The sequence below is a fragment of the Parasteatoda tepidariorum genome, chromosome 8, assembly GCF_982258835.1.
Source record: "Parasteatoda tepidariorum strain Cologne lab strain chromosome 8, Ptep-v5.0, whole genome shotgun sequence".
In the NCBI taxonomy this organism is placed as follows: domain Eukaryota; kingdom Metazoa; phylum Arthropoda; class Arachnida; order Araneae; family Theridiidae; genus Parasteatoda; species Parasteatoda tepidariorum.
Window position 1 is genome coordinate 108121527 of NC_141762.1, and position 21021 is coordinate 108142547.

General features: G+C 30.5%; 1 long non-coding RNA gene across 11 annotated transcripts in view; it reads right to left on the bottom strand.

Annotated features, from left to right (window-relative positions):
• Window positions 1-13537: 13537 nt before the first annotated feature.
• The window catches only part of LOC107446132 (uncharacterized), a 32637-nt gene continuing 25153 nt past the window's right edge, over window positions 13538-21021 (bottom strand). For 6 of the 11 annotated variants that reach the window (XR_015428492.1, XR_015428490.1, XR_015428494.1 and 3 more), the window contains 4 exons: window positions 20098-20203; window positions 17758-17784; window positions 17425-17541; window positions 13538-13827 (listed from right to left, as the gene is read on the bottom strand). This is a non-coding gene — a long non-coding RNA (uncharacterized LOC107446132). The remainder of the gene's footprint in view (window positions 13828-17424; window positions 17542-17757; window positions 17785-20097; window positions 20204-21021) is intronic. The other 5 variants (XR_015428493.1, XR_015428486.1, XR_015428487.1 and 2 more) reach the window with 3 other exon arrangements.

Below are 21021 nucleotides of genomic sequence, written 5' to 3' on the forward strand. Positions count from 1 at the left end.
GATGTTTCCAACCCAGGCAGCTGATACACCTGTAAGGTGTCAGTGGGATCAGTATGTAATGAGTAATTATTCATTATTGGTCAAAGGGTTGGACACTAATATGTGTTGATAAGGCCCTCATTTCAACTTCTTTTTGCTCTCAGTTCAGTTACGAAAAAGTCTGCAAACAAGTATCTCAAATTTAACTATGGCGACCAGTAAACATAAAACGTTCTCCATTGATGATAAAATGAGCATAATCTGGAAAATGGATGCAATCAAGTTGATATTTGCAGCGAATATAAACTATCCAAATCTGCAGTTTGTAACAGATAGAAAAATAGGCAATTAATAATTTCTGCTCATTAAAAAAATTTAGATGGCAGAAAAAAGTTGAGAAAAGCAGATCACAAGAATGTTGAAGTGTTTCCATATCTGATGTTGAGGATTGCTCATCAGCTAAAAATTACAATTTTTGTAACGGATATAGTGAACTCCCGGTTATAGTGAACCAAAATTTTGGTCCCTTGAAGGTTCACTATAACGGGGTTTGACTGTATTAATATTATGAAAAAACTTAAAAAATTTTTGTTATTAAAGAGATAAATCATCTCAGCACCTGCATGTGTTGGGTATTTGCGGAATGTTAACTATTTTGAATAGTCTATCAATTTAAAACGAAACTAACTTCAAGTCTACTTAATGGACTTACCTAGAGAAATATTATTTATTTGGGGGGGGGGGAATAGAGAAATCAAATTATATATTTAAGTAGCTATAGAAAACCTGTTTAAAACTCCTTTGCCCAAATTTGTTATACAGTCAAACCCCGCTATAGTGAACCTTCAAGGGACCGAAATTTCGTTTCACAATAACCGGGAGTTCTCTATATCCATACCGCAAACAATTTTAACTAATGCTTCTGAATTCCTCCCTTTTGTTACACTTTATTTAAATAAATGAACTATAAAATGAAATAAAAAAATGACTATGAAACAATAGTGTATTAACAAAAAATGTGTTGAATTTTATTTTTTATTGCTCTTCGTCTTGCGTACAAAACATTTAGGGATGGGAAATTGAGATTAAAGAAGCAAACAAGAAAAATGCTGACAGCTACATTCCACTCTATAGATGGTTTTAAAAATCGGTTTATGTAGAAATTTCAAAATTACCAGAAAATGGATTAAAAAAATCAGTCGAAGGCAGAAAAAAGTTCAAAGTATCCAACTTCCTCTCATTTTTTTGGTTCACTATATCCACAAAAAATAACATGTGTATAGCGAATGTTTCGTTCACTATATCTGGGAGTTCACTATAAACAGTGTTCACTTTAGCGGGGTTTAACTGTATATACTGTTTTGTGTCTGAATTATAAAATCTGTGGTGTAGTGCTTGGAAATTCATTTTAAAATGTTATGAAACTCATTTTGTTATTAGTACTATAAAAAGAGCTAGTTATTGAAAAATTAAAAATTTAATTTAATGTAAAAAAAAAGTCATTTTAAAATGTTACAAATAAATTGGTCTATACATTAAAATAATAAGTCAATTAGTCTATACATAGAAATATAAACTGTTTTAAAACTTTTCACCTAATGGTGTAATCAATATAATAATTACTTTCGAGATAAGAAATTAAAATATTGAAGATTTGAATTTTAAGTTTTTTACTAGAGATAATAATTCTTAACCCCTTATTTTTTTATTTTTAAATCTCAATAAATAAATATGAAGAAAAAAAAATTTAAAAAGGCCAGCTACTTTAAAATAAAAAATTTTTTCATTTGTATCTTATATGCCGTATTGGATTTATTCAGAGTCAAAAATTGAATTCTATGATAGGCTAAAATATATTTCCATTATGCTAAATAAAAATAATGTAAAAAATTAAGAAAAAAACTAAACAGAACAAATTTTTCTTTGTTGTTTCATATGTAGTTTAAAGAATTTAATTAAAACCTGATTTTTAAAATTTAAATATTATTAAAATTGCACATTTCATTTTGAAATAAGCTTGTTTTAATGGCAATATAGAATTTACTAAAATGTGATTTATTTTTTTTAAATAATCTTAAGAACTGCAGGGGGAAAAAATTTAAAATATATTGAAAGTTTTTTTCCGGTTGCAGCTACCCCTTCCCTTAGAAAATCTCTATAAGTGCTTTTGAAAATAAATGTTAAAACTACTTTCATAATTTGTATTTTTTTCAACAACTTTTTGAAGTAAATTGTTTTTTTTTTTTAAATTATTATTAATGTGCTAATTTATTTTTTCTAATATATTGGTCAAAATATGAAATGTTTTGAAAAATTTTACCTAATGATTTGGTTCTAAATAGAGAAAACTTAAATGTATGAGATTTTAAATTATATGTTTTTAGGGAAATATATATTTTTTCCATTTTCTCAAAAAAAAAGTTTTAGTAGGGTGATTCTCTGCAAGTAGGCTAGAATGATGTAAATGAATGAATGATAATATGTAAATCCATGATATTTTTCTATAGAAAAATCAATAAGTTATTTGTTTAACATGCAGTGTGATGACATTTTTTACATTGGCGCACAAATTCGAAGCAATATTTGAAATAATTTTAATTTTTAAAACTATGAAATCTCATTCCCTCATTTGATCTACTAGACTTACGAATACAAAAAGCATCTTACTAAAATTCCTTTTTTTTTTACTTTTTGAAACCAACACTTGTAATCTTATTTCTGTTTTTAAACTTTTTTTGTTTTTAAATGGAGTTTTTTTTCCATCTATTTGACAAAACAATTTGAAAGGAATAATTTCTTTCTGTCCCTCAATTCAGATAGGTTTCATTAGTATTTAGGTTGAAACAGAACATGTGTTCTGATAAACAAATTTCAGTTTGTAAGAAGCAAATTAGGTAAATATAAAGTTATACTCTTCATTCTCTCATATAAATGTAAGAAGTTATTGAATTCCAAGCGTAACAGATGGGAAATCACACATGTATTTTATACTAAAAAATATATTAAATATTTCTGAAAACAAAAAATTCTACAACAATATGCTACTTTATGATGCAATGTTTATTAATTTGGCATAAAATAATATAACAGGGTGCGTAGCTTTTTTAAAAAGTGCTTAAAGGTGCTTATTTTCGTTTTTTAAAATCCTCTAAAGGTGCTTTTTTCCATGGGTGTTTTTAAAAAGTGCTTAATTTTCTCTTTTCCGAAATATGATATTATTCTTTACCATGTTGATTTTCGCCACAAATTATGCAAAAGGACATCGTCCTATTCAACGTTTTCACAAAAAAATCAACCACTATCTCTTTCGGCTTACCACCGGTCTGTAGTGTGTGAAAACATCATTTGTTTTACATGTTTGATGAATTACTTGCTGGTTTGCACTTGCGTATACTGAGCTGGATTTAGTGGTAAAGATTTCTGACTCTCATGTGCAATCCCGCCGCATTTTGCAAGAGATTCTCAATTTCAGACTTCATTTTCCACCCTCTGTAATAGAATCGAAAAAAATCTCATTTTTCGTCCTCTGCTATAGAATCGAAAAATCCCTCGAATTTTTGCTGATTACGGGGACCAACTAAACATTGTCAATTTTTTTTCTCTATTAGTGATAGAAAATTTCATTTCTCTTGTTAATTTCATCGTTTGTGACGCCCCATCGTCATTGTAAATAAAGACCATCAATTGTCAAAAACTTCCAACCCTGTCTAATTTTGATATTTTTTGAGTGCTTAAAAAGTTCTTATTTTTTGTTGAGAAGTTTGGCTACGCTCCCTGTATAAGAGCCTCATAATTAAATTACAAGTTAATTGAAAGTACTTGTTACAGAGGGGACAAATGAAATCCTACATTTTTGACATACACTTTTTTTTTACGCTAAATTCTGCGATTTGGACCATTCTAAACATTATATGTATAAAAAAAAAAAATTTCTATTATCACATTTCAAAGTAAAATTTATTATTATTAGACTTTTTAATTGCAAACACATTTTTATTTAGTCCAAATAATGCGTCGTAACAGAAAGGACATGAAATGTAACAGAGTCTTACAAATTTGACAAATAGTTAAAGGGAAATATTGTCAAAAGTGACTCTTCGGTTACTTAAAGTTGGAGTTGGCAGTACTGCTATAATATCCCTGACATGTGAACCGATGCTACATCTTTGTAGCTATACTTGGAAGTTTTTATTATACCTAACCCTGTTTAGAAAAAAAACATGCGCATTGTTTGTTTCTTTCTCAATTTCAGTTATTTTGGGTAACAAAATAAACTACCCGATTTTTTCCTTGAACTTTTTACACTTGCACGGTGCACATTAAATCTGTCGGGTCACAAAGTCCTCCAAGTTCCCCTAACAAACTCAGCTCCACCTGAAGTCTGCTAAGAAAGTTAATCAGATGAGTAGAAATTTATTAGAAGTTTGTTACTAGGCTGTTTCTTTTGTTTTTGGTAGTAAGGTTACAGAGTAGGCGTAGAACAGTACTATGTTTCCTTGGAGATAGAGGTAATGCACATTTGGCTTTCTTAATAGCTTTTCCCTATGTCTAAAGTAGTATTAGAAAGAATATCCTTCCTTAATTTCTAGTACTTTTTTATTTATTCTTTGCTTTTCTTAATTTTATTATTTTTTTTTCAATTTATCTATTTCTCTGTTAAAGTTTTTCTTCAAAATACTTCTGTTATAAATGTTCGCTTTATGTTCTTTGTATTTATTCTTACAAATATCTTTTTTTTTTTGGACATTCTAGTTTTATTTATTCTCCCAATCTTTCTGCTTCAGTTTTCCCCATATTGATTACTCACTGAAAAAATTTTTAACTAACTTAACACACTATCAAATAAAAATGACATAGCTTTGTATAAAAAAAAAGTGTGCTCTAACAGTGGAGGAACTGGTTTAAACCAGTTGAATCAGGATGAATTAGCACTTGTTTACATTCCTAGAGTTCCTTCTTAATGGTCAGCCAATCAGTTTTGTTTAACTGAAGGGATGTTTAGTTTTGTCCTCTCTGTAAGATGAGAAACTTTTAATTTTTTTTTTCTTTTCAAAAACATAACATAGTATGATTGTACTTATAGACACCAGTTATTAAGTTAAAAGATTTTTTGTGTAATAAATAAAATAAACTTAAAAGATTAATTGTAACAGAGGGGACATATATATATTTGAGATAATTTTAGACTTTAAAAATAATAAGAAAATTTGACGAAAATAACTGCATAATTAGACTTGGGAACAATTTATTTTACACTATAAATCAAACCGTATGTAAAATCGTAATATTTTAAATGACTTATTCTTTAAAATAGACAATTATAAATCAAAATCATGAATACTCAGTATTTATGATAAATTTTACTATAATCATGCATTACTTCTGAATTCATAACTTATTACTAATTTCCTTTGAAATGATACCAAATACAAGAATATTGCTTAAACTTTAAAAATTCAATGGTGGTTTCAGTTGGCTTGGAATTCGACAGTTAATTTAATTTCTAAAAATTTATGTTTTATCAGATAGTTTAAGGATATGTATTTTTTTATTTCATACATGGGTATAAATGGATTATTTTCTCATACCTTAATATCAGGATATGATTGATTTTAATACATTTAAATCTTGGTTAATACATTTAAATATCATTTAAAAAGATTTTTTGTTGCATTTTGTTATCTAAACATTTAATTATAGGCATATTACAAAAAATATTTGAAGCTAATCCTCAAATGATTCTAAGAATATTTGTGGGCTCTATTTAGAGGCATGAGAATTAATGTTAGAAACATCTATGAATTTTATTCTAGATATATTTTGCCAAATTTATAACTAAATTATCCAATTTCTAAGTTATAAATAGGGATAAGGAATTAAAATTTAGTAAAATTTTTATTAGGGTGACCCGGGGTAATTCACGATCACTCTGTTTCTGGGGTAAATAATGATCACCTAAGTTTTATTTTAAATAAATAATTTTTTTCTAAATTTGAGACATGAACAAGAATGCTTGTACACTTTACTAAGGTATAACTACATTTACTTAATAATAGTTTTTTGTTTAATCTAACAAAATAACCTTTTAAACTGCTTTCTGTATTTTCCATTTCAAAGATGGGTTTCAAAAAGTGCACATTTCTGCAAAGGTGTCCCTCCTTCTCTTAATAATAAATATTTTGAGTTTTCTTTTATATGAAAATAGTGTAAGCTCTTGTTTAATTGTTTCACATCTACTGTAAACATTATAATTGATTATAGGAAACTATATCAAATGTTGCCCCCTACAGATGGGGTAATTATTGATTACTGGGGTAATTCCTGATCATTGTCATTTCTTTTCATAAATAGTATTAAAATAAGCTAATAAATAGCTAATTGTCTTTTCTTAAGTAACAGTTCATATTTATCAAGTGGAACAACTATAAAATACATTTTAACTCAATTTAATCACAAAATTTGTTTTTAACCGTATGCTAGACAAATGTGTTCGATTTGTCTTACCTTGCTTCTATCTTAATTTTATGTGTGTACATTGTTAGAATAAGTTTTAAGTTTATAAATTAGCCTAATATAAATATGATGAGAAATTATAAGCCTGAAAAGGATACTAAGCTTCTAGAAAGCAAAATAAGTTCTAGTAATTAAAATTTCATAATTAGTACATTTCTTTTAATGATTTAAAATGAAAATTTCAGTGTGAGAAGCCTAGGACTCATCACATATAACCTCAAACTTCCAGTGAATATTATATTTCTATCTTGAATAGTTTTCTTACAAAATAGATGTTTGCATTTTTTGATCAGGAATTACCCCAGGTCACCCTAATTTAATTTTGATTAGGCATTTATAAAGTTTTTTTAATCATAAATTAAAGTTCCTAAATTGTGTTTGAATAAAAATAAAAAAAAAATCCGATTTAAATAAAAAAAATCTTTTAGTTGTTTAGTAAAATAAAAAAAAATCCGATTTAAAAAAAATAGTTTGAACCAGAGAGCGGTCAAAAGTTTGAAGATCCTTACGTTAATTTTAAATATTTTGCCATATCCTGATAGCATTTAAAGCTAATCGAATTATTTCATTGCTCAAAAACTGTGAAACTGATTTTATTCACCTTTTGTGTTTTGACATCAAAAATAACATTCGTAAAAATTTGTCATTTTTTTTTAACTATTATTATATAAAATAATAAAAAAAACTTAAAAGAGTTATTTTTTTTGCAGCGACTTTCTAGATTAAAACAATTTCATATTTGAGTTCAAATTCTTTTCAATTATCTTAAAAAATCTCAAGATGCCGAGAAAAACGTAAAATTAACATGAAGGAATATAACTTTTGGCCATGCTCCTGCTTTTAGGATTAAACTATATTTTGAAATAATTGGAGCATGCATTTTTATTAGTTATAAAGCTCAAGATAGCATTTGAGCACATTAGTTAATTGGAAACAGGTTGAAACTTCTACAACTCATGATGATCCAACATCATTTGATGGTCACCATCATTCAACATTTTCCATTATGTGTTCATGGTTTTTAAAATGCCAACAAACTTCTATCATTCCATGATGGAATATGCTACTTCAATAATATACACAACATGGACCAACAATCCGTGATGGTTCCAACTATACATTTTCATGATGTTTTAATGGGAATTCTTGTTGGTTCTCAGGACCATCAAAACAATTTGGGATTTTTTATGTTGAACCATCAGTCCGAATTCCTACATTGAAGTGGTGGTTACTTATGTTGTCCATCATTGTTAAACCATCAAAAATTTTGACTTGGGGGGTTCTAAAATCATATTTATTCATTGAGATGAAGTAGGCAAGGGACTTGAATACCTTCATTTTAATTTACATTGAATTGAACAGTGGAAAAAATTATTCTACTGTAATATACTACCATAAATAGTATGTCATCCCGAATTCGACAGCTCTCATTTCACTGAAATGATGTTTGTTGATCAGAGATTACTGAAAAATTGCTCCTCATATGTTACTTGCGTTCTGTTTGAAAAAGATTTACCGATTTTCTAGATTGCTTTCTCATGTTGATCAGCTTTTTGCAAATTTTGTTTCCTAACGCTGTTTTATGATTGATTTTTCCCTATAGAAAACTTGAAATCAAAATACAAATTTACTATAAATTGAAATATATTATAAAATGCAAATTCAAAGCAAGAGTCGTTTTGGCGTTGGGGAGGAGGAGTAAATGAGCAATGAATGGGCGAGAGAATAATATGTAAATGATCTTAATTGTAAAATATCAAATGTAACTGCAGTGAATATATGTATAAATGGATATTTAACACATCCCGGTTTCGTTCACCAAATTCCTTAGTAGATTGAGTCTAATTCTAGATTTAACCTAGAACGAATATTTCTATAATTTCTTTTTCATAAAATAGAGGTTTTATTTGATAAATGCCCAGATCTGTTGCTATGACGTCATTAGTTATTTTCACCCCCCGGCCCGCACTATCCGTATTCTCTGCCGAAACGAGAAAGCAAAGCGAGTGAAGATAGACAGCGTCTAAAACTTGTTTTAGTTCTGCAGAGAGGGATTACTGTATTTGAGGTAGTACACATTTGCTGTTACATCGACACGTTTTTTAGAAAACCTTAAAATTGCTACAACCAAATGTTTGGGAGAATCAGGGACACTCGAGGTATACAAACTGAGTCTAATATGCACCTTCAGTAAATCTTTTGTTTGGAAGAACTTAAATGGAGTAATTAAACTTTTCTCGTGTTGTTCTAGGCAACCCCACTCTGACGATGGATCTTCAGTTTTTTTTCTCTCCAAGGATACAGAATAACACAGGGACTCAGTGGAAAATAAATCAGTTTGAAAAATTGAAATAGACTAATAAAAGTGAGAAGAAATTCTACAAAAATGGTAAAGAAAGGTTGCTTCCGAATCCCATTGAAGAAAACTTGAAGAAAATTTTCTTTTAATGATACTAAATATTTAAAGTTACAATAACTAAAATATGAAGAAAATAGCTATTTCACTATGATTATATAGTATAGATATTATACTATGATTATATATTGTGCATGCTCAACCAGTTGATGTAAGTAAAATGTATTTTGTGTGGGTGTCATCTTTCACAACGAAAACGGGAATTCTTAGCTAGGTAGGGAAATAATTGACATATAGCGCTGAGCAGACGGATCCGCTTAGGAGGAAAACTACTAAAGCCAGAATTAACTTGAGCGGTAAATAAAATGATAGATAAATAAAGGAAAAATTCTAAATGGGGATTTATAGTAGTATTTGATAGAAATAATGATAGAATAGATGTAAATCTTTTGAAACATCTTTTTATTAAAAAAGGGGGCTTCTTTCTTCAAAATAAATGAATGTGGAGGCACAAGCTTTCATTATTATTGATTTCGAAGCCAGCATTAAATGTAGTAAACCAAAGCAGATATAACTATTTATCAGTACCATAATCCTGGAAGGTTTATTATTATTAAATAGAAGAGAGCGAGAAAGTCATTAGCTTGCCAAAGAAGATGACGCTTCACCAACGATGAAATTAACAAGAGAAATAAAAATTTCTTTCGCAAGGCAAAATTTAAAAAAAAAATTTTTTTTTTAATGTTCCCTGTGATCAACAGAAATTAGAGAGATTTTTCGGTTACATTTCAGAGGGTAGGAACTGGAGCATGAAACTGAACTAAAAGTAGCGGAGTTGCACATCCACAAGATCCTTCCAAGTTGCACATGTACAAGAATCCTTCACACCGCATACAGCTCAGTATACGCAAATATATCATCAAAAATGATTGGCGCTTTCATTCCTTACGGACTGACGGAAGACCGAAAAGTATTGTGGTTGAATGAATTTAATTTTATAACCGTCGTTGAACAGTCGACCCAATTATTGGGTTTACGACTAATAATGTACAAAACTCCGTAGCCTTGTAATTTTGGACCCAATCCAAATGGCAAGAGAACTCCTACGAAAAAATCTGCATTCAAGGACTCTTTTGATAGACCGCACTTGCGCTACATTGTGAGGAAAGCCACGAGAACCTCCCTCGGTTAGCTCGACTGCAAAGGGACTCTGATCCGTCTACCACTGTGGATATTTCACATCAGCACGGTGTGAGCCAGATGCGGAATTCATATCGACCAGCCACAGATGGGATTCGAACGCTCTATCCAGTGAATCACCACTGCTCTGGTTGAATGAATTGTGAAAAAGTTGAATAGAACAATGTGAAAATCATGCTTTTGCATCATTTGTGACAAAAATCGACAAGGTAAAGAAAACATATCCAGCACCGACCACAGTTCTGACGTAAAATATCCTCAGTGGTAGACGGATCAGAGTCCCTTTGCTGTTAGGCTGACCGTGGGAAGTTTTCATGGTTTTTCCTCACCATGTAGCGCAAATGCGGGTTAGTTCCATCAAAAAGTCCTCCATGAAGGCATGTTTCTCCCGATATTGAGCATCCAGGAGTTCCTCTGGATAGGGTTCAAACATACAAGGTCACGGTGTTGAACATTAGTAGCCGTAAAACCTACAATGGGTCGACTGTTAAACGACGGTAATAAAATAACCCTCCACCCCCTTGTTAGTAGCAATAAGCAAATCACAAAACATTCGCCCTCTGCGGTACTCTCATATTATTTCACCGATCACAAATTAATTATTTAGTTTTGCAGACAATGCGTTAAATTATATCTAAAATTTATGTTAAAAGTTATATCAATAGATGGCGCTGTGCCAATTATTTCTTTCTCATATTTGTTATATTTTTTTTCCCTCTTTGTGCTGTCCATATGAAATAAACGTTGTGTTCGTTTCTCCTGAGTCATCATTATTTTGGGTATCCAAGTATCCTTAGAGTACTAATTTTAATATGGTGCCGAAATCCCTGGAATAGGGGACCTTTAGATGGAATAGAAAACGTTTGGAAGAATACTTGGATAAATTAATTTAGAACGATGGCTACGAAAGAAGTGATAGGGAATCAAAAAATGAAACGAACTGTGGTAAGACAGCTAACTACTAAATTGATATCGGAAATTGAAGCGAGTTTTGCAGATGAATCGCAGGATGCTGAAAAAGCAGAGCTTTTATTGGATTTAAGTGAGCAACTAAATGCAAAAATGATGGAATTAAAACAATTGGATGAAAAACTGGAATACACTGTTGCTGAACAGGAGTTCGAAAGCGAAATAACCACCTGCCAAAAATATCAAGAAAAAATAGTGACATGGAAAGGTAGGATTCAGAGATTTTTAAATCGATGTTCTTCGAATTCTAAAATTAATATCGAAAGCGATAGAAACGAAACTGTTGTTGTTAAAACTGAATCAAAAATAATGAACCTACCTCGTCTGCAAATAGGAACATTTTACGGAGATTCTACCAAGTGGTTAGATTTTTATAATCAATTTGAAACAGCTATTCATAACAACAACGAATTACGAAAGACGGAAAAATTTGCATAATTGAAATCCTTGCTTGGAGGAAGCGCTCTCGCATCTATATCTGGATTTGCCATTAGTGATCAGAATTATGATTCCTCTATCGAGATTGTGAAAGAGCGTTTTGGAAGAACGGACATTGTGATAAGCTCTCATATGACGAAACTTCTTGCTATTGAACCTATTCGAAATATTTCCAACTTAAAAGCACTAAGAAGACTATATGATGAATGTGAAATACAAATAAGAAGCATGTCAACATTAAATGTAACTGCAGGAAGTTATGGAAATTTACTATGCCCAATTATTCAGCAGAAGCTTCCAGAAGAACTAAATTTTGAATTCAATCGATGTCGGAAATCAGAAAAAGAATTTGATATACAAGAACTTTCTTTTTGTAATCATGAATTGAAAATTAAAGTGTCAACATATTAACACATACTGTTCATTCACTGGGAAATCTATGCCCAGTAAAGGAACCTGCCTGTTCCCTCACTGGTTAGAAGTTGTTTTTCGTATTTTTAACATACTTTTGATGCGGAACATCACTAAAAGTACAAGAAAATTAAAGTTCGTCTTTTATTTTCATTAACTTATAAAAAAAACAGTAAAGGAACACTTGTTCCTTCACTGGTTTTTCATCGTTTGGTGATCCAGTGAATAAACACCCCATTATCTCAGCACTTTATTATGCTATGATGCTTAAAAGAAAATTCAACGTAACTTCAATAACTATATTTTGAATTCTCTTTTTCACAATGATAAAAATAAAACTATTACATGCAATTAATTCCACTTCAAACATATAAATACAAACACTAATAACAAATACTAATAGCAGAGATAATAACAAATTCAAAATTTTTTCCAGAGAAGTCTATTAGAATAGATAATCCAAAACATTGCTAGAAGACTTCCTATTGTTTAGCAGCAAGCTATTGTTTCCAATCAATCTAAAGAAAAACTTTCAAATTCTTATTTTTAATCAATATATATGAAATGTTCCTTCACTGGTTGGTTTACACTACATTGAAAAAAATTGCATATTTCTTCTTTTTCTCACTTTGCGCATCATCGCATACGAAAACTAATAAAATAAAATAAAAAAACATGGAATCTATGACAATAACTAAAAAAAGATTGTTGATAAAACCGCCTGTATTTATGACAAAATCATACGAATCGGACGCGTCAAAAAGGGGTTCATTAACTGTACGTTTTGAGATTCTCGTTTGTGATAAATATTTTTAGAATATCGAGATTTAAAAAAAAAATAAGGGAAAATCAGTAATGATAACCGTCGAAAAATTAATTGAAATAAACATAGAAGTATTGCGTCAAATAGTGAATAAGATCGGGATTTTAAAAAATAAACCGATCAAAACACCGCTTGGATTTATCTCAAATTGAGTGCGTCAAAAAGTGATTACTAGTTATTATCTAGATTACTCAGTAGTTCATTATTTTCTAGCAAAGTTATTTTTTAGCAATTCCCCCCCCCCCCCCCCAGTTCTCGAAGTTTATCCAAAGTTGCGTTTTTCTCTAACAAATCAGCATAAAAAAAAGTAGTTATTGCACTTGAATGAGAACCTAGGCAGAAACACAAAAGGGCGGAACAAAAGGAACATCAACTTAGGAAAATAGAGCAAAAGACAAAAGAACTTGCAAGCAAAATATGTTTTGCAACTAAAAACCATTTTTTCAGTTCTAGAGAAAAAATAACGTTCTTTCTTTACAACTAATCACAGCGTATTATTAAAACCTAAAATTTTAAGCACTTATTTTCAAAATGTCCCTTCTTCCACTAAGCTGAGTGGTAGCTTCTCATGCCACAGGTCCTGGGTTCGATTCTCGGGCCGGGCAAGGTTCACTTAGTTTTTCATCCCTTCAGTGGGTAGATAAATGAGTACCAAGCATGATTGGGAACTAAACACCGGGCGTTCCGTGTTCGGCTGACCACCTAAAGCAGAACATCTGCTCCTGCAACCCAGAGTCCTAGGACAAGAAAACTGAGATGGGCACAGTAGGCCTTGGCCCTCTATGGGCTGTCGTACCACTGAGTTTAGTTTTTTTTCGTCATATTAAGTTATTAAAGAATGTAACAAGTGTAGTTAAAATTTTATTTGCCCTTGAATCACATCAACAGCATTGCCACCAATAAAGACTATGTCATCCACCAGCTTCACATTTAAGTCAACACCCCAAGCAGAACATTGTCGAGCTATAGAAAAAAATAACATTTGAGTGAATCCTAGACATTCATTCTATATACCGTATTTCCAGCATCATCTTTGCCATCGAATTTGTCTCTTGCTTACAAAGTCACTATCAGGCCAACTACCTCAGAAGTAGATAACAATTCATTTTCATCGTTTTTGAATGATTCAAACTCTTGCCTGAAAATTTAAGTGCAACAGTAAATTGTAACAGAATCATAAACACTTACACAGAACATAAAAACGATTATTTTCAGAATGTTTTTCTGAATTTTTAGAACTTTAGAAAATTTTAATTTTTCCTAAGATTCTATGAAAATTGCTTATATAGAGCTACTACTTAAAAATTTTTACTTCAATAATTTGATCTTTATTTTATTTTTCTTGAAAAAATAAAAAAGGAATTTCATTTTAGTTTCAAATATATCTTTTAGATTCCCTTTACATTTCTCTTGCCTATGATCACAAGAAGTCTCTCATTTGCATGTTAGACTTCTTAAGTAACAACAACATGTAATGTGATCTTACATTGAAACTTTTCTTCCTATAAATTCTCTTGAAAGGAATGCTTTTTGACATGACTTGACACAACCTTCACGCATATATAAGCCCTCTTTAGTGCCATTTATCCGCTTTATTCAACATTCTAGTGATTTGAGGTGCGATACATCAGTATTTTACTGTATTTTTAATTAAATACACTGGTTATCATAAATTAAGGAAAAATCACAAAAATAGCGATAACTCTTTCAAAAGTAAGCCAAACCGTGCAAAATTTGCATATGTTGTCCACTAAGAGTAGCTGAGTAAAATTGCAATATGCAAATTAGTGGCGCTGCACTCGGCTTACGTCATCTGCCTGGAGCATAAAAGTCCAAGTTTGAGAGAAAGCACACAAATTTTACTGTGATTGCGACATTGAAAATCTGAGATAGCCAATTCGTAATAATGACCTCTAGGCATCATTTGCCTGAAGAACTACGATGGAGAGCCATCGGGAGACTAGAGGCAGGGCAGAGTCAATCAGAAGTGGCCAGATGGCTAAATGTGAGTCCATCTGTGGTTCATAGACTTTGGAGGCAATTTCAAACCACAGATTCGGCATCTAGGAGGTTCAGTCAAGGACGGCCAACTGTTACGACCAGTGCCGATGACCGATATTTGACATTAAGTGCACGCAGGAATAGAACCGCTACTCCGACACATCTTAGATCCTCTCTTGCTGCAGCCACCGGAAGGTTGGTGTCAACGTCAACTGTGCGCAGAAGGCTCCACGAAGGTGGTCTGTATGCGAGACGACCAGCCATTTGCGTGCCGCTCACATCACGCCATAGGAGAGACCGTTTGCAGTGGGCCCGACAACATGTCCACTGGACGTCAGATCAATGGAGGCCTGTTCTCTTTACGGATGAGTCCAGGTTTAGTCTAGAAAGTGACAGTAGACGTTATTTGATATGGAGAGAACCTGGGACCCGTTATCATCCATCAAACATCCGTGAAAGAGATGCATACGGAAGAGGCAGTGTCTGTGTTTGGGGAGGCATATCCTTAGGAGGGCGCACATACCTCCATGTCTTTCCAAGGGGAACCGTGAATGCTCAGGTTTATCGAGACAACATCCTTGATGCTTATGTGCGCCCATATGCCGGGGCAATTGGTGATTGCTTCCTGTTACAGGACGATAATGCAAGACCACACAGAGCTCGCATTGTTGATGATTATCTTCAACAGGAAACAATTACTTGCATGGAGTGGCCAGCTCGATCCCCGGACTTGAATCCTATCGAGCACGTTTGGGATGCTCTAGGGAGGCGTGTATCTGCCATCAATCCGCCCCCTCAGACCCTTGCCACGCTTGCAACTGCTTTACAAGAGCAATGGCTCTCACTTCCTATTGAACTGATAGACCGCATAATTGAAAGCATCACACATCGCTGTTTGTGCTGTATTGCTTCTAGAGGCAATCATATTCCATATTAAAGGTACTTTTTCTATTGCAAACCGATACTTCCAATTTGTTTATTTTATACATGTGCTAATTTCTATACTACTATTAATGTCTGATAATTTCTTTTTATGTTGTTTAATACCTTACTATGTGTTGTATATTGTGGGTAAGTTTCATAAAATTCCATGTGTAATTTCTTGAGTTATCGCGATTTTTGTGAATTTTCCTTAATTTATGATAACCAGTGTATTTACAAACCACGCAAAGGTCAGAAATACATGCCAAGAGTAAAAGTTCTATGTTCCATTTTAATTTTCAAGTCATCCCAAGTCAAAATTCTTGATACTCCCATCAAAAAATTTGATGGTTTATAATGGTTTCAGTGCGGTTCATGATCGTCCAACAACATTTGATGGTTACCACCATCCAAAATTTTCCAGTATGTGTTCATAGTTTTTGATATGCCAACAAACTTCCATCATTCCATGATAGAAAATGCTACTTTAATACTATGATCATTAAGGAGAAGTTATGGACCAACAATCCATGATGATCTGTGATCGTTCCAACTATACATTTCCATGACGGTTTAATGGGAATTCTTGTTGGTTCCCAAGAATCATGAAAACAATTTTGGTATTTTTATGTTGGACCATCATAAATCAGTCCGAATTCCTACATTGGGATGGTGGTCATTCATGATCGTTCCAGCATTTGATTTCAAAGATACTACGATGGAAATTCATTATGGTTCAACATAAACAAACCATGGACGCAAGTTTCTATTTTTATGTTGGATCACCATAAATCAGACTGGAGTACATGTGATGGTTATCATAAAAAAATATAATGGTTCACAATGGAATTATTGATGGTTCCATCAAGATTATGTTGATCCATCAATGGAAAACCATAAGAAATTTTGACTTAGGATGGCATAAATCCCTGTGTAGATATTTTCCTGTGTCCAAAATAATGCAATATGAATCAAGAAAAATAGATTAACGCGCAATTATTATTAATAATAATTAAGTTCATTTAAAAAGTGGTTAAAAATCATTTCTTACAAGATATCATACCTTACAATAAAAAAAATCATATTTATTGCCATAGAGTATAGGTGTAACTAGCACAATTTCAAACTCTACACATACTATAAATAATAATAATGTATACACACCATGACTCATGCTCAGGAAGGATAATATTTTTCTTCACATCGTAGAAATTTTTTATATAATATAAATTTTCTTCACTCTTAGTCACTTTTTACATTTAAGGCATTTTTAAGAACTTTCAGGACAATTTTTTATGGTCATACAAATTAGACAATATCAGAATTACTATGTACATATTTAATTTTAATAGTAAATTTTTTAAACCTGGATTTATTATTTATTATTTTAATAATATATAATTAATTACAGATACCAAAAGGTTTCTTTCTTACCTTTTTTATTTTTTTTAAGAAAAAAGAAAATAGTAAGCTCTTTGAAATGAAATTCCATTAAATATGAAGAAAAAAAGAAAGGTATGAATTTCCATTAAATGTAATTTGTTTTTAAGAAGTTTTACGCAATCAAGCAATATTATATGTAGAACATTTTTAATATTCAGTGCGAAATGAATTTAGCAATATAAATAAATAAAAGGAAAAATTATAATATGTAATCTATATGAATATTTTTTCATTTTTATTAATATCATTTATTTATTATTATTTTTGCATTCAGAAAAGTCTATTTACATTTTCTAAACAAAAAATGTTAATTTCTAAAAAAAAAATATGCAAAAGAGTTAAGTCATTTTATACAATGTAAAGAACATACTTATTTCACTGATCAAAACTTGAAACTGGTCCAAATAACTTAAGCCATCTTCACACAGACAGTTAAGCCTAATTTACGAATACCTCTGTGAAATTTCTCAGCTCTATCAAAGGGATACTAGAAAAATATATTAATTAAGTGAGGAATTGGAACACTCTTTTTCTCATAATTAAATTTTCAACACAAATTAAAGTGCACTAAAATGGAATAAAAAGGTGAACTTTGAATGAAATATTGCTAGCCAATTTAAATTTTATCTAGAAACACACAGAAACTTAAATAATAACAAAAATAAATGGATGGGATAAATTTTAAAATTTCACTAATTGTTACCTTTTGATTCTTGTTTTCTCTTAAATCCTGTCAAAGGAAAAGAAATGTAAACAAAAATTATGTCATTAATTAAAACTAATACTGAAGTAAAAAAATATTAATTATTTAATTTATTACTTATGTTCAAATTTTTTTAGATCATTCTTATTGTAAAGACAAAATAGTAAAAAAATTCACCCTTTATTAACCCTTTGACGGTTAAGGAAATGAGCAGTTTTCGTTGACTTAGTTCACGCAGTATTACTAGTAAACAGTATTTGAAAGTGGCAGCTATTTTTCCCTGTCGTTCTTCCGAAAATGTCATCCTTCTCTGACGTTGCCATAGATAGCTCGCCTCACGTGCTTTAAACATTTCTTAAAGTATTTGTAGTACATAAATAATAGTTTTTACATACTTTAAAATAATTAATAAACGATAACTATTAAATAGTAAATTATAAATGATTATAATCAATTATATAAACAATAATAGTTAATTATAAATATAAGACAAATATTAAATTGAAAGGACTCAATAAATACAACTAATGTAAAACTTTATAAAGCATTTAAATACAGTAATTACCTAAATACTGTGAACAAAGTCTTCATCAGACTCAAAACTTGATAAGCTTTCTGTATCACAATCATAATTATTACGCATAAAAATAACAAGGTAAATTACGCATAAAATACGCCAAAATACGCATAAAAATAACAAGGTAAAAAGAAAAATTCCCACTTCATTATGAAAAGAAATTAATGGAACCTGTACTGCCATCTGTACACAGTAAAACTAACTAAATTTCGAGAGTAGGATTCGTTTGCAACATAATGAATGCAGAATAATAACAGCAAACAAGCTCATCTCGTCAGCACTGGGAAAAATTTCACTACACGAGTACTGCTCGTTTCTAAACATTTTGGTCAAAATATTTCTCCCGAGCGGAACTCGTTTATAACCATCAAAGGATTAATCTTAATTTCATGTGCTCATCATAAAGAAATTAGGAAAATATTTGAAACTTTTCCTCAGAAATTAGTGAACAAAATTTATCTAAAATTAAACAATAACATTATGCAACTTGAATTTAAAAAAATTATATCATATTGACAAATGTTTAAGTCGCTTACGGTTGAGTAATTAACATAATGTTGATTGATTAACATAACACCTATTCCATGAGTAGGTATAGAATTGGTTATGTGGCCAATATTTATAGTACTCAAATGCTTATTACTATTTTAGCGTTCAACAAATATCTTTAAAAAAATAAGAAATATAATAGACACATAATATAAAATCTAATTATATTATAGTTAATTAATTTAAATGGAAATCATACTTTTAGAAATATACAAATATAATCTTCATAAAAGAAAAAATTTTATGCCACCAAAATATAAACAAATGACTTTAAATAAATTGTAAAGAATTTCATTAGCTTTACCAGCAGTTTTATTTTGTTCTAAATTTCAAATATTTCATTTTTACTCATGATCTATTTTATAAAACTTATTCACGTACCATGTTAAAGAATATTAAAATAATATCAAGCATGTTAACTATTCCAAGTCTCTTCCTGTTCATTTTTAACTATCATAATTTTAGACAACAGGCAGATTTTTATAATTTCCAGATGAGTAGCTGACCTTTAAATACTACACTTTAAGATACATTAAATCCAGAACCTTATTAAACATGAGAACTTTATAAGAGGATCCTGCAGTAATAAATTACCATGCGTTTTAACAAAAGAAAAACTAACACCATATAACCATTAAAGAAAAGTGTTAAGAATGAGTAAAATAGAACAATATGGTAGGGCAGTGAGTCCATGTCCAAAAGTTTGTGGGCTCGATCCCCGCGGGTCGAAGACTCCCCATGTAGTAAATGGTGACTGATGCACGTTAAATCTGTCGAGTCTCAAAGTCCTCCATGTTCCCATAACAAATCTATACCTCTGGGGGTACTGGTCTAGGAGTTTCCTTGTCTTCTGGGTTGGTTTAAAATTACAAGGCTACGGAGTTGAACATTAGTAGTCGTAAACAGAAAATTGGGTCGGCTGTTAAACGACGGATATAGAATAAAATATGTAAAATAGAGTTATAATAATGACTATAACTCTTAACAAAACGTTAAATTAATTTAAGATTAAGATGAATAATGAAATGATTAAATAATGCGTACATTGAAATAGTGAAGAAGCTTCACCTGATTATAGAAATTACAGAGGTAGAGATTCTAGAGAGTGAGAGTTTGGATACAAATTTTAAATGAGTATTCCTCATAATTTCAAGAACATCTAAACCTTAAAATAATGATTTAAGCAGAAAAAATTTTGAAATTTTAAAACAAACCTGTTCTAAATTTTGACTAGGAAGGTGGCATTGACAGCTTCTAAGGGATACTTATATAAAATTAAGCTCCTCATTTCACCATATGTTTTCCAATCGTGAAGGGCAACTGTTGTTAAATTATGAAATATTTTGGTCAAGTTCACATATATATATAATAGATAATGTTTACATATATAAGCTGGAAAACAATACTTACATTTAAAAAAAAAAGAGTTATAAACATACAAGACACTTTTTCGAAAAATATATTTTATAATTAAAATTTATAAATGCATTTCCCTATTGAAGACTTAAATTAAAGCAAACAAGTTCACACATATTCTCACATTATATAAAATATTCCAGTGTTTTAATTCTATTAGTTTTTCTTTCCTAACATAAAAAGAGGCATACAAATAGCTGTAAAAACAATTGTTAGAAACATTTAAAAGAAAAAAAAACTCCAGCCATTCAATCGAAACAGAATCATTTTTTAAAATTGGTGTCACTCGAAAACTGGAAAAAGTGTTCCCATCCATGAATTCCTATTGTGTTGTTAAAAAAAAGTAAATGAGTGCTGACAAATATGACATCAATTTAAGGACAGCGGTACTAAGTTAAAAAAAAAAGTTTAAAGTTTTATTAGTTTATTTTTACAATCTTTTAAGAGTATTTAACACTTAAGTTTAAAATATGACAGAGCAGAAGAGAAACATTTTAGGGTTTATTTCAAGAACCACTATTCTTTAAGTTTCCTCAAACTTATCACTTTAAATACTATTTTTCTAAAATACTATCAAAACTTATTAATAAATAGTATTGGGAATGCTATTTTTTTTCTTTCTTCTTATGATTTTATATTTTTGAACTTGCAAAGTATCTACCTAAAGTTCATTTAATACACAAAAATTATGTTAACTTTGACATATTCAAGAAAAATATATT